Here is a 13,788-nt window from a genome sequence, read left to right on the forward strand (position 1 = left end):
CATTGCACATGTGTTGCGACCCGTGGCTCGCGAAACCTTACATTTCAGCAGGACAATACACGACCACATGTTGCAGGTCCTGTACGGGCCTTTCTGGATGCAGAAAATATTCCACTGCTGCCCTGGCCAGCACATTCTCCAAATCTCTCACCAACTGAAAACGTCTGGTCAGTAGTGGCCAGACAACTGGCTCGTCACAATACGCCAGTCCCTACTCTTGATGAATTGTGGTATCGTGTTGAAGCTGCATGGGCAGCTGTACGTGTACACGCCATCCAAGCTCTGGTTGACTCAATGCCCAGGCGTATCAAGGCCGTTATTACGGCCACAGGGGGATGTTTGGGGTACGATTTCTCAGGATCTATGCACCCAAATTGTGTGAAAATGTAATCAAATGTCAGTTATAGTATAAAACACTTGTCCAATGAATACCCGTTTCTCATCTGCATTTCTTCTTGGTGTAGCAATTTTAAAGGCCAGTAGTGTACATGGTAACAATCGGATTCACATCAGGCGAATTGGTGGACAAGAGATTAATTTGATTTGACTATCGTGCTCCTCGAACCACTGCTGCACGATTCTTGTTCGAGAAATGGACAATTATACTGCTGAAAGATGACATTCTCGTCAGTGAACATATCAAGAATAAAGAGATGCGGGTCCGTAGCTGACCTGGTGTCTGCGATTACTGCCACAGGTCGCATGCAAATGCAGGAGAATGTCTATCTTGGCATAAAACTGTTACCACCACCCTGCGTCCGCGGCGCGGTGTACGTTTCGAACAGCAGTTCGCCTGGGTGACTGCGTTTCTGGAGAGGACCACGTACCTGGCGTAGCGAAAACATGATTCATCAGACGAGTCGACACGATTCCAGGTTTCAAATGGTTCAAATGGCTCTGAGCACTAGGGGACTTAACATCTGAGGTCATCAGTCCCCTAGAACTTAGAACTACTTAAACCTAACTAACCTAAGGACATCAAACACATTCATGCCCGAGGCAGGATTCGAAGCTGCGACCGTACCGTATATGAACAGGATATCTGCGGCTAAAATTCTGGTCAGTGGTGAATGGACCACCAGTCAATCAATCAATCAATCAATCACTGTAAAACGTTATCATCCTTTCTGTGCAGGGATATGGCATGAGTGTGGTGAAATGTTTCAACGATGAAGCATAGAAATATTGTTTGTGTTTTTGGCTTCATGCAGAAGTAGTTGTGCGTTTCAGTTGGGAACCAGTAGCTAATTCATAAAAGTTACCTTAATGTAAAGTTTGCGGATCCAATAGGTCAACATTTTACTGCACCTTCGAACTTCGCTTTCTGCGATGTGTCCAACATTTGTATGATTGTGTGAGTATGTCCATGAATGACAGTGTGTTACCTGAGGGTGAATCTGTGTTGAATGTGACTTATTCATTAATGTGAGTAAGATTTTAGCAAAGTCATAAGAAAAATTTCACCTTTAATTTTATCATCAATTTCCAGTTCAATCTGCCAATTTGTTGTGACATTTTGGAAACTGTTTGGACAGATTCTGTTTGAGTGATTGACACACTACCTCTGTCAAGAGAGTCAACCACTACCAAAAATAATCTGAAGTGACTGGGGGGTAACGCCGGCCGCGGTGGTCTCGCGGTTCTAGGCGCGCAGTCCGGAACCGTGTGACTGCTACGGTTGCAGGTTCGAATCCTGCCTCGGGCATGGATGTGTGTGATGTCCTTAGGTTAGTTCGGTTTAAGTAGTTCTAAGTTCTAGGGGACTGAGATGACCACAGCAGTTGAGTCCCATAGTGCTCAGAGCCATTTGAACCATTTTTTGACTGGGGGTAATGAGAAGTTCCGTGCCCTCTTTTGCATGTTGCCTCTCATTTTACTCAATTTTATTAATGTCTTATGTCATTCCAAGGTGGTAACTGGCCGAATAAGGTTATTCTAATGAGGGTATTTGTACTGAGACTTCAAAGCACTTTTCACTTGATTGCTATGCATGTTGGGAACTGTATGTGGTCTTGCTTTTAGTTCCCTCTGTTAGGTCCCAGGGTGGGCTGTGGAAAGCGAGCACCAGAGGACGAAGCACAGTGCATTTCGGTGGGGGTCTGCACTTCCGCAACTACTGAGAGGGTCGTACAGCAATGGGCTTGAGCAAGTGTCGGGACGACTGACCTCGGTCGAGTTTCGCCTATTGTAGGCAAGGCGAAACGACATCCGAGTGTCGCCGCAGTTTATGTGTTTACCGTTCCGGAGTGAAGACTGCTGGCCCCGACTGACAACATTGTCCTCGTGATTCTAAGAATATTTGTGGATCGTGCCGTGCTGGGCACGACTGTCTGGCAGCGGATTGTCGATGGTTTAGGCATGTTGTTTTCATAGACGGTCAAACGTCAAGTTCAGAGCCCTGAGCTAAATAGCAGAGGCATGATTTGCCAATCTAAACTGAGTTCAGTTGACGTCATAAACCCCTGCTCGAAATTTGTGGGAACGGTCGCTATTGGCACAAATGATGTCCTGAGTTAGAGTGGGGGGATTTTCTAATCAGCACTGAATGCTGATTCGCTGTTTTCGAGGATAGTGGGGAGTTGAGTAACGTTGTCTTCGCTCTTGAATTGCACCGGCTCAGATCATTCGGCATCTGATCTTCGTCGGAGTCGGACGGTCTTGCGACTCACTCGCACTTTTTCGGCAGAATTTAGAACTCTCGGGTTAGCCTTCGAGACCACTGGTTGAAACAGAGTTGCTGCATAGCAGAAGTTGGCGCCTACATCATCAGAAGGCTGCCTACCGACGACGTGCTGCAGGTTTCAGGACAGGTGAAGTATTTTGCGGCCCGGCATTGTTGGACCTATCATTTTTATACTGAAGTCCCCAACAGCACGCGCGCTCGCTTTGCTACGAGTCCACCTTACTTGTTTCTCCATGTGATCCCATTTGAACTCTCACTACTTATTGCGATACAGCTATATAGTCGGGAGATTAATATTTGACTCATTAGGACCTCCAGTCATTATCGTCAGCATCACAGAGAGTAGGATCCCCTTGTTCTCGAGCTATCTCTTATTCTCATAATAGTTCAGTACGCCCTATCCTTTAACCTACTGTTTGTGTCGATAATCATGTGCCTTTATGTTCTGATGTATAATGAATCTCATTGTACTATTTAATCCGCATATCATTTCATATATAGATGCAGAATCCCATTTCCTGTCGTTTATTATGACAAAATTCAGTTTTTCTTCACGGATTAGATAATGATTTTTATTAAATTATTGTGAGTGTGCTCTCTTTATTTTACCAACTAGCAGGGTCCGCCATCAATTTCTTTCGTTACCATTGTGCACATAATAAGGTGTTAGGTAAGGAGTGGGTCGAGTGCATGTCCAGATCTCCTGTAGAATTCGCCAGAATTAAAGAGGTACAAACTCCTCTCCAACCCGGCACCTCGCAACTTCAGTCCACAGCAAGTGTCTGTCCCGACAGCACCACCAACTGTTACAAAAAACTCTTAATTTATTCATATTGGCCATCGGCGGACCTTGATTCGGTGCTATCAGTTACAGAGGCACTTAGATCTGACATGGACATTATCTTGTCTCTACATCAGCTACGTTTATTACCGGACGAAAATATCTTACCTTGACAAATCAAACCATTTTTCCTCGAATGTGAGAGGAAATGATACAAGAAACCAACAGTCAGTTTGAATATGATATAAGATGTGAGCAATCGGCATTCGGTACAAGATAAGTGTTCGCTAGTATGTTGAATGAATATTTTAACATAAAGATCAATCATTTTCTGAGTTTCTGCCTTAAAACAGCTGTACGATTGGCTGAAGTTTATTACTTTCAGCATAATCAGAAATAAGAGCGATACAACAGTTTTTGTATTTATTTATTTGATACATTATGAATGATTTGCAATAGCCTTTGACTGTAAAAACAGTGGGTTAGTTTTTGCTATCAGTCGCAAAGTTTCTTTATTTACATTTTGCATCGCACATTTCGGGAAACGACTCCCTTTTTCAAGTATGTTTTCTGTTATATATGTCTTCTATAAGGCGCTATGTCTGCTGACTACATGAAGAACTTCTCTGTAAATGCTCATGTAAGTTTGATACTTCAGTGTGAGCTGTGCAACAGATAATTGAGTGGGATGTTTAATACTGCGAGCTTCTGTATAAATTGACCTCAAGAAAACTATAAGTAGAAGTTCTTCCAAACTTTGTCGGTAACTCTCTATCAAAATTGGTCATCAATTACAAATTTCACTGCCCGCATCACGTGGTCGTGCGGTAGCGTTCTCGCTTCCCACGCCCGGGTTCCCGGGTTCGATTCCCGGCGGTTCAAAATGGCTCTGAGCACTATGGGACTCAACTGCTGTGGTCATTAGTCCCCTAGAACTTAGAACTACTTAAACCTAACTAACCTAAGGACATCACACACATCCATGCCCGAGGCAGGATTCGAACCTGCGACCGTAGCAGTCGCACGGTTCCGGACTGCGCGCCTAGAACCGCGAGACCACCGCGGCCGGCTGATTCCCGGCGGGATCAGGTATTTTTCTCTGCCTCGTGATGGCTGGCTGTTGTGTGATGTCCTTAGGTTAGTTAGATTTAAACAGTTCTCAGTTCTAGGGGACTGATGACCATAGATGTTATGTCCCATAGTGCTCAGAGCCATTTGAACCAAAAATTTCACTTGGTTTTTAAAGGTTGTAGAAAAGGCAACAGGAAAATGTAGCGCCTCTTATATATCGATAACATAAAAACAAATGGCGCAGCACACGGAAAAAGCACTTGAACATGGGAATCATTTCCCGTAAAGTGGCGCAAAATATAAACAAAAGAAAATAATGACTGGTAACACAACAGTTATTTATGAAAAAAACCATTAGTAATTCTCATGCCACATATATTCAAACCCAGAAAAACTCAGTTCATCGGCTCCACTCATCCCCACCCTCAGCAGCTCGCTAACTCCGATGATAGATTCACTTCGTGAGTTTTTTTCTGATGGCAGGAAGTTTTCCTCTGAAGGCGGTACTAAAGTTATTTTATTAGCCATCAGATATAAGTTTATCTATTGAGCGTCCACCGTATGGTATAAAGCGTTACCGAAATTAGGATTCGTTGTGGATACACAGAGCGACAAACGCCGCTGAAAATAACTTAGAGCGACTTCTCCGTTGAACTGCTCGCACGTGCTCACCTTACGTGGAAACGCTGACAGCTGCCGCACTAACCTTTGTGGTTGCAGAGGCCCTTCCAGCCAGTGATATTAATAGAGAGCTCATTACGTTGTCGGCGAACACACGTGGCTGCACAGTTGTGCAAGTCCGCTGGGGTACTGGCAACAACTTCGATAATGCGCATCGTTAAATGTTATATGAACAGGATTCCAGTCCAGAAAATAGTGACAACTGCTAACTTCTAGTTTACAGCACACCATAGAGGAGTGGTTGGATTTTGTGTCTGCCTTTCAAATAAACAACGCCTGTTTGGCAGAGAGACATTATATATGCAATTTTCAAAGTAATTTCTAAATAAGTGCCGAATGAATCAATAAATGTCATTTTTTGTTTATAGCCATATTCCGCTGGCAGCTGTTTCACAAAAACTTAAAAAAAAAGGCCCATGAAGATTTTGGGTGTCTTAAGCTACAGTTTCAGTACCGATCCACGGGTAATTGTGTGTTATATGTAGCAAAAAATGCAGCTTTGACAACGAAAATGCTATATACACACAACAAAAAACTTTTGCATCACCCCGGTTCCCAGAACTCCTGAAGATAGACGTTTACTTTGGATATTGTATCAAAGACAAAGTCCCTTTAACTGTTCAGAGATGTCACTAAACCCGCCCAAAGATGTAAACAACCACGCATCAGCAGCGTCTATTAGACGGAAAGGGTCACCCAGGCGGTCAGTTCCAGTCATTCCTCCAGGAAGGAGGTACACGGCTCGTGTTGTCTGTAGTTCAGCTATGCCTAGACGGTCAATAAAGCGGGATGATCAGGTCCACACTGTTACTTTGTGCCAAGGACGGCTCTAACCAAGGGAAGTGTCCAGGAGGCTCGGAGTGAACCAAAGCGATGTTTTACAGACATGGAAGAGATACACAGAAACAGGAACTGTCGATGACATGCCTCTCTCAGACCGCCCAAGAGCTACTACTGCAGTGGATGACCGCTACCTACGGATTATGGCTCGGAGGAACCCTGACAGCAACCCCATCATGTTGAATAATGTTTTCCGTGCAGCCACAGGACGTCGTGTTACGACTCAAGCTGTGCGCAATAGGCTGCATGATGCGCAACTTCACTCCCGACGTCCAAGGCGAGGTCCATCTTTGCAAACATGACACCATGCACCGAGGTACAGATGAGCCCAACAGCGCGGTTAATGGAGCGCTCAGGACTGGCATCACGTTCTCTTCACGGATGAGTGTCACACATGCATTCAGCCACACAAGCGTCGGAGGCGTGTTTGGAGGCAACCTGGTCAGGCTGAACGCCTTAGGCACACTGGCCACCGAGTGCAGCAAGATGGAGGTTCCCTGCTGTTTTGGGGTGGCATTATGTGGGACCGAAGTACGCCGCTGGTGGTCATGGAAGACGCCGTAGCGGTAGTAAGATCCGTGAATACCATCCTCCGACCGATAATGCAACCATATCGGCTGCATATTGGCGAGGCATTCGTCTTCATAGACGACATTTCGCCCACACCTCTTGAATGACTTCCTTCAGGATAACGACATCGCCCGACTAGAGTGGCCAGCATGTTCTCCAGACATGAGCCCTATCGAATTTGCCTGAGATAAGTTGAAAAGGGCTGTTTATGGACGACGTTACCCACCAGCTAATCTGAGGGATCTACGGCGAATCGCCGTTGACGAGTGGGACAACTTGCACCAACAATGCTTTGATGAGCTTGTGGATAGTATGCCACGACAAATACAACCATGCATCAATGCAATACGACGAGCTGCTGGATATTAGAGGTACCGGCGTGTACAGCAATCTGGAGCACCACCGCTGAAGGCCTCGCTGTTTGGTGGTACAGCATGCTATGTGTGGTTTTCATGAGCAATAAAAAGATTGGAAATGATGTTTATGTTGATCTCTGTTCCAGTTTTCTGTACAGATTCCGGAACTCCCGGAACCGAGGTGATGCGACTCTTTTTTTGATGTGTTTATATCCTTCAGTGTTATGAATAGGGGAACGTAAACAAGACAAGATGTGATGAAACACGCGCGACCGCTACGGTCACAGGTTCGAATCCTGCCGCGGGCATGGTTGTGTGTGATGTCCTTAGGTTAGTTAGGTTTAAGCAGTTCTAAGTTCTAGAGTACTGATGACCTCAGAAGTTAAGTGCCATAGTGCTCAGAGCCAATTGAACCAGTTGTGATGAAACGTCTTATAAGTAAAGCCGTCACCGATTCATATAGTAGTCTGAACAGTACAGTAAGTTACTAGCAACGGCCAATAGACGGAAACTTGCTATGTTTCCTGTTGTAATTGTTACAGATTCGCAGTTCATTGTTAACATGTTTTCCACAGTTCACAAGTTCTTACACTACATGCAAGCTGTTTCCAAAACATCCATTCGCTTTCACAAGATGGATGAAGATAGAAACTGTGGGTAAATTTTAACTAACGAACAAAGCTTTCGTTTTCGAAAAACCATCCGATTATATAAGGGTATATCTTTGAAAAGTATGCACATATAAACTTGAGTGATGTTTTTAATTCTTATGATGTTTTATAGTGTCATTGTTTAAAATATTTTGATTATAAACTTAAATCTAACATTTCGTCCATATTTGAACGGCATTACTTAGGACAACACTTATTCTTTTTTCTTGTGGTGTGTGGTGGTGTTGAAGTCTTATCGCCATCAGCGGTGTGTGCTTCTAGGATAGGTGGTAGAAGGAAATTTTCTTTTTCTTTGACACTTTCAGATGTGGTGGGCACTTAAGTGGGTACTTTCCGCATCAGGAAACGTAAATATAAAAGGGTTGAATAATGAACTGTACTAAGGCTGAACGTAGTTGAACGCCTGGGGGAACGTAGTGCAGGGCAGATTCTTGTGTAAACGGTTCATCAGTTGTCGGGGGACACTGTATCTATGCTACGAACGTGGCTCGATGGTGCCTACGTGCTCAAGTTGCCGGATAACATGTAGTTAAGTCGTCTATCCGTTGCAAGATGGTAGTGGGTTGATGGCGTATCTTTTTGAAGAGTCCTGTGAATCTCTCGTGTACTCGTACACCATGGGAGACTTAAATACCACTTCAGGCGTTTGTTCTAATATTTGAGTAGCCGGTCGTCTCCTATGCGTCACTACCATATAAGAGACTGAACATGTACCGTCGACCTGAAGACCTCCAGCTTCGTTGCCGTGTTGAGGTCTTTCCTCAGAAAGATTCGCATCAGGGCGTGTAAGGTCTTTAGTGCCTGGTTTTTCTTCTCCTTAACATGTGTCTTGAAGATGAGTCCCTTCTCAAACCATACACCATGTTTTAAGACGATCCAACTGTCGCGGCATGCAAGGAATCAACTGCGGTTTAATATGACTCGTGGTTAAGAAAGCAGTGTCATCGGCATGAAGATTCGTGCACACGTTGCGTTCCAGTAATATTTCCTTAACATAATATTAAACAGTAACAGCGACAAGACAGAGCCCTGAAGAAGGCCAGCGATGGGATGTTTCGCGCGAAATTTCTTTCCTTCACGCTGAACATAGAGTTGTTGGTCGTGTAGAAAGCTATCCAAAATCTTCACGTAACACCCTTGAATAGGCGTATTGGTAAGAAGCTTCTCCGGCAGCATAACGCACCAAACCTTATTGTACAATTTCTCTATATGTATGAAGACGCCGATGGTAGAGCTGGACCTGTTAAAATTAAACCGGAAAAGTTACGTCCTCGGGTTGAGTTGAAGTGCCGCTGACAACTTTGCCTGGAAAGCCAACTATTCTGGGTGTATGATGTGATGTTCAAACTGAGCGGTGATCCTGTAAGGGAGAATTGGTTCCAGTGCTTGTCCCATAGCAGGCAATAAGTTTATCTTGCGACAGTTGTCTGGTTGGGAATGATATTTCGCAGGCTTCGGAATTGGGATAACGTGAGCTATCTTCCATATCTCCAGGAAGTACTCCAGTAAAAGATAGCTGGTAATAATCGTGATAAGCGGATTTCGAGGCAGATGTTTGATTTGAGCTTTGCTGATGTAGTCCTGGCCAGGTGAATTGTTCTTAGTTTCTCGGATAGCTTTCCTGGTCTCTTGGGGCGTCGTCAGGAAAAGGCGATCCCTCGTCGGTCGCCGCCGGAAGTCAGTGACTGGTTGCCACAGTCTGTTCTCTTCTTGCAGAAGCTGTTGGGCAAGCCTTGTTGATGGTTTTGGAGTCGACATCAGCTGATCATGAACAGTCGCATAAATCTCCGCCTTTGACAGTGGATCATACAGAAGGCCGTCAGTACCTCGACTAGCACGTTTAGCAGGAGTGGGTTGCCGGAGTCGACGGAAGAGCTGCCATTCTTCCTTGGTTTTGAGGAGAAATTGCACCATTTTGTCCTCCCAACAGCCCATTTTACGGCTCATCGGCGGAGTTCTCTTGAAACGCTGTTGATATCTTGCCTGTCGGCCGGTTTTAGATATCACTTCCAGCGTCTTCTGGTCCTGTTCCTTTGGACCTTCTTAAGTTCTTGCAACAGCTGCGGAAATCGTTCGGTTACGGCAGGTCTACCATTGTGGACCCCCGTTTAGTAGCAGTCCGAATTTTATTGGTTAACATTCGAATGCCGCTGTCAATGCGTTCCTTGGTGTCCAGAGTCATGGTCGCCCGGACGTTATTATTAAGGTAGGAACTGAACTGGTTCCAGTTGAGTGTTTTTGTTATGCGAGGTCAGGAAGGAAGTCTCCCTCGCTCAGTGGCGCCTACGACCGGCAGATGGTCTGAGGAAAGAACATTTATAGTCTGAAGCTTGTGAGTTAACGAGCATTTCGCTCTCATTTAAGTATTTGAGCGAAAGAGTCAGCCTTCAGAAATTGTGAATCGAACCCTGTCGTCGAGGACCTTGTGCCGCAAATGGCGCAGATTCACCACGAGATGAGGAAACTCACAGGCGTCTATTGTCTATTGAGGCCTAAGCGCTGTTGTGTGCGAGAGAGATAGATGAGAATCTATGTCATGGGGAAACCCAGTACAAGCCGTTTGTGGCCAACGAGACGTAGCAGCGTTAAATATGGCGGACCTAAGATCGGCCATAAAGGGAAGCATTTATCGAAACTATTTAATTCTGTAGCAATGCAGGGAATGAAGCCATCTAGAACCGGAGTAATTTTAATCTGCCATCCTCCATAAATTTTCATGGTGATCCAATAAAACTTGAATATTAATCATATCTACAATCGTTTAGGATTTACTGTTAATGTGAAGTTCACAAGTTTTGTAACAAAGACCTGAATGCTAAAATATGAACGCTTTAGTCGATCTTAACCATCGACATTTGATACAGAAGCGCATCATTAAAATGACAATGATTGTAAATATCAACTCTGTAAAATAATTTGTTCAAAATATATAGTAAATTTAAATTTCAGTATGTTCAGTAAAAAAGTAAATTTAAATTTCAGTATGTTCAGTTGAACATCAAATCATCATTTCCTCCACAGAAAGCACGTTGAACGATGACATCATGACACCTTGTTGAGTCATTATATAATACAATGTTTGTTGTACAGTTAGTGCATAATAGTTACTTTTGTTCTTTATTTATATATCAGAAAGCACATTGGAGCAAGGTTACTGGACGTGACATTTAATGTCAAGAAGGAAATTCTATTGGTTTTATTTAAAAGAATTTAACGTTTATTATGTAATGGATATTATTGTTACAATATTTAGAACGTGAAAGTGGTCTAGCTTTGATTACTTACATACGTTAAAATAATGTAGAATAAGCTGTAGCCAATCAGATGGATGGCCTCAGGAAAGGGAACTGCCCTAGTCAGTTGAGCGATATTCGGCGCGCGGGAAATGCGCCCGCGGACGGGCACAGACAGTGCTTATGCAGACGCGAAAGCGAACAGTTCGGCTGGAGACACCAAAGTGAAGAGTTCGGATGCAGACGCGAAAGCGGACGGTCGGTCTTTAGGCAGCTAGGAAGTGAAACGACTTAGAAAATTTCCCGTTGTGTGGTATGGCGGGACTTAGTCTCTGAGCAGTAAGCAGCCACGTGCCTGGTGTAAACTCCAACTTTTCGCGTAGTTAACGAGTTGGAGTATTGGACTATTGGAGTATTCGCGATGAGATTGTGAATGATCGAACTTTGTCAAATGGATATGCGCTCGAGTGTAACAGCAACTCTAAATACGACCACTTTCGCTATTACTTTGATTTCTGAATAAACATTATTCATACCAAATCGCAGCTATGTGGCCTACATTATTTATAGATCGTAAATTTAGCTCCCGATATTATTATTACTGTTGTTATATGTTATATTAACTTTGTATTTAGCAAACTTGCCATCAGCCAGACAATTTAACCAAAGGGTCACAAGTGTCTAATTCAGGGCGTGTAATGCGACAGGTGCGGTTCAACCAGTAGACGAGTTTGAGCCAAGACATTTCGACGAAGAGGAACCGCATGGCATGTGAGCCCCAACATTAAAAAAAATGTTCAAATGTGTGTGAAATCTTATGGGACTTAACTGCTAAGGTCATCAGTCCCTAAGCTCACACACTACTTAACCTAAATTATCCTAAGGACAAACACACACACACACACACACACACACACACACACACACACACACACACACCAATGTCCGAGGGAGGACTCGAACTTTAGCAGGGACCAGCCGCAGATTCCATGACTGCAGCGCCATAGTTCTGTAGTTCAATCGCCAATGATAGACGTCGCTAATATTAAGCAGTCGGTCAGTTTGTGTAGGTCCGAAAATACTAGCTAGCCGCTTAGACCGAAGTCGGAGCGGGAGAGCGTGATCGGCGGTGAATTTAGTAGGACAAATAGTCCGAAATCAGGCAAGGGAGATGAATTTGGGGGAGACATGATGTCATAATTAATGGAAATGATAAGAGGATTAGGATCCAAAACTGATTCTGTTAGAACGGATATGGGATCCAAAATTGATTCAGTTAGAACCGACATGGGTCACGTAAATTTAAAACTGACTTTGTTAAAACCGATATGGTTGACATACCATAAATTTAAAAACTGATTCGGTTCAACCCGAAATAGCTTCGGTTGTGAAAGACGAAGTAGGTAAAATGGCTTGTGGAATCGAGGAATCGATAGACGAAAAATTAAAAACCATTCGAGACGAAATGGGCTACATTTCTGAGTAAGTTGGGATACTTGACTCCAAAGTAGATTAAGCAAAGAAAAATCTCAGTGACAAGGTAGAGAAGTTGCAGGCAGATCGGAGATGCAGCGTAAGAAATAGTATGAGTAGGCAAGATGCTCTAATGGCTGAGACGACAGAGGCTATAAGCAACATACCCCTTCCAATAGGTAAACGGAGGAAAGAAGTAGATAAAATAAAGGAACAAGTAGAATCTATCATTAAAATTGAAAATAGGGAAGCTAAAAGCAAATCAATGAAATGAAAAGCTAAATGAATTCTTTAGATGTACAGCAAACCTCTACAGTGATTAGTGTTCCATGGATGAACTCGGGATCGGTCAAATGTTTTGCAGACGAAGAGAAATATCAGCCAGTAAATTTTCTAGCAGCATGCAGGGATGGTTTTATGAGGAGAATGTCCGCCGAGGCGAAGACAAAATTCGTGAAAGGACAGTTGGAATGTGAGCCGCAATCGTGGGCAAATATACACATTGATACGTACACTACCTTGTGGGGCGGCGAAGAAGTTGTCGAATGAGTTGTTTGAATGTTCATTTCACGTAACAGACTATTGCCGATGCAACATATGTGGGACGGCGAAGAAGTCGTTGTTTAATGTTGAATGAAAGTTGAACATTGCCACCTTAAATCACGCGAGCCTGGCAACTAATTTGGTGGCCAGTCAGAAAGCGAAGGGAAACTTACTGACCTTAGTTCCCAGTCTGCACGGCCACATTCCTGTACAGCCCAGCTAAACGAAAAATATCCATAGTTCTTCACGGGATTAGGGCTGCTTCAATAAAATTTAAAGTTCCAAACAAGATTTTATTACCTTAAAGGCTCACACAAATTACTCGAAACTTCTGAAAATGCTAAAGACATTAAATATTGTTAATTCAGCCAATCGTTTAATAGTTCAGAGGCGACTTCTACAGCAAGTTCCTCCCGAATAGTTCATTACTCTAACTAACGGTGCTCTATTAATAGTTCGCAATAATGTTAAAAAAAAAAGATTAATGCTCGCCTTAAAAGTGGAGTTAGTCACCACTTGCCACGCGGAATTATACTTCACACGGACGGCACAATAACAGTTTGTTACCGAAGTCTAAACGATCCAGGACGGTGTACAGTCCTCGCGATTTTCAATGTCCGTTTACATTGCTAAGTACGCGCATGTCACAGCCCGCTATGACGTCACCCGAGGCGAGGCGCGATCGGACGTTAAGCTCGCGTGGACTAGGCGTTGGTCTAATGCGGAGTGAGCTTCCTACTGCCTCTGCCGCTCTTTTTATATAGCTCCGGCGCGTACCGCCAAGAGAGCATCTGTTCTTTTCGTTCATATGCAGATGCCTGCGGCCTCCAAATGACCGCTATCTCAGGCACATAATCTTAAATATCACATTTAATAATAGCTTTAC

The sequence above is a fragment of the Schistocerca gregaria genome, chromosome X (assembly GCF_023897955.1).
Source record: "Schistocerca gregaria isolate iqSchGreg1 chromosome X, iqSchGreg1.2, whole genome shotgun sequence".
NCBI lineage: Eukaryota > Metazoa > Arthropoda > Insecta > Orthoptera > Acrididae > Schistocerca > Schistocerca gregaria.